At 40.6% G+C, this 1,799-nt stretch overlaps 1 pseudogene; it reads right to left on the bottom strand.

The window, feature by feature from the left end:
* Positions 1-442: 442 nt before the first annotated feature.
* Positions 443-1,384, bottom strand: LOC138168307 (large ribosomal subunit protein uL2-like; annotated as a pseudogene).
* Positions 1,385-1,799: the final 415 nt, after the last annotated feature.

Raw genomic sequence — 1,799 nt, 5'->3', positions numbered from 1 at the left:
ATGCACTTTTTCTTTGTTCTTTTTCCCCCTTCCTCCCTTCACCCCAAGAAGGCTACAATTAAGCATGAATATAGTCACACATATACACACAAATATATATACGCATAGACATATATCTGTATCTATCTCTCTCTATATACATACACATATACTTAGATACCTATAATCATATTCATATTTAGTCATATGCATTTATGTTAGATGTATTATAACAAGTACTATATTTGTCCTCTTTTTTTCTGAGGGTGGATAACATCTTCCTTGATAAGTCCAAGTTTTTCCATATTTTTCTTAGTCCACCAGCTCATCATTTCCTGTACCACAGCAGTATTCCAACATTATACTATCTAGGTATTTTATTATTTATTTATTTATTTTTATGCTCAAATTATTTACTGATGGGGTATAAGAACTTACTAATCTCAAAGTCAAGAGGCCCTGGGTTTTTTCTTAGATATAAAAGCCCTATATAAATAGCAATGTTACTTAGTCCCACAGCATTGTTGTGAGGTTCCAAATTCTAAAGCAACCACCAGTGAGTTATAAATATAATTCTATTTATACAATTTCCAAAATAATTTTTATTGTCAGGATTCTGTACTTTAGTTCTCCTTCTCCTGTACAGTCTTGGTACCCCGGAGTTGACCAGTACACTGGCAGCCTGGGCAGCAATGAGACTGACCTTTCATCCAGCTGGGGTATCTCTTTGAATGGTGGATGGTTTTCCAGTATGCTGGTGATTACCTCCTCCAAAGGGATGTTCCACAGGATTCATGGCCACAGCCCAGACACGAGGCCAGCAGTTTCTCTTGGCCTTGTATTTGTGATAGGCATGACCTGCCTTAAGGATGGGTTTATCAATATGACCTCCTCTAGCAACAACACCAACCACAACTCTGTTAGCAGAGGAGATCACTTTCTTAGAGCCCGAAGGTAGCTTCACTCGTGTTTTCTTGGTTTGAGGATTGTGGGAAATCTCTGTGGCATAGTTTCCGGATGCCTGGGCAAGCTCACTCTGGTCCCCAGGCTTTTCTTCAAGACAACACACTGTGGTCCCTTCAGGTATAGTACCAACTGGGAGGACATTGCCAATGTTGAGCTGAGCTTTCTTACCATAGTACACAAACTGGCCAGTGTGGATGCCTTCAGCATCAATGAACAACTCTGTTCTCTTTTTAAATTGGTAAGGATCTTGAAAAGCTACTTTTGCAAGAGAAGCCCCTTGGCCTGGATCATGGATTATGTCCTTTACGATACCCTTAATGTAGCCATGCCTCTTGGCGAAGTCGACAGCCCGAAGTTTGGCATCCCCTTTCCTGTGCTTCACGTGGGCGCGGAAGACGGAGCCAGCACCCTTCCTCTGACCACGGATCACTCACCCCATCTTGCGCAGTCTGACACTGGACTTGCTAGAAAGAAGTATCTAGGTATTTTAAATAGTCTAGAACAGGAGTGAGGAGCCTGCAGTTTTGAGATCATATGTGGCCCTCTAAATTCCCAAGTACAAGTCTTTGATGGAATGAAGTTTGGATTTGGTCAAAGGGTTGCATAGAGGACCTAGAGGAACACATGTGACTTTGAGGCTGCAGATTCCCATCCCTGGTTTAGAACAATATTGGTTAAAATGGCTAACATAGCGTAGTTTCCTCTTTTTCTCTTTTGAGTAAATCTATTTTAGCTTTGACTTTGTCTGAGATCATGATTACTACGCCTCCTTTTTTTTTCTTAATAAATTCCATTCCTGATCTTTATTTTATGTTTGTGTGTATCTCTTTTTTCCTATTCCTCCAGACTCCTGC

Source organism: Petaurus breviceps, unplaced genomic scaffold (genome assembly GCF_028583685.1).
Source record: "Petaurus breviceps papuanus isolate PSGF00001 unplaced genomic scaffold, PetGlider_PUasm1.0 126, whole genome shotgun sequence".
Lineage (NCBI taxonomy): Eukaryota > Metazoa > Chordata > Mammalia > Diprotodontia > Petauridae > Petaurus > Petaurus breviceps.
The sequence above is the reverse complement of the archived record's forward strand: the minus strand, read 5'-3'. Positions and strand labels throughout refer to the sequence as shown.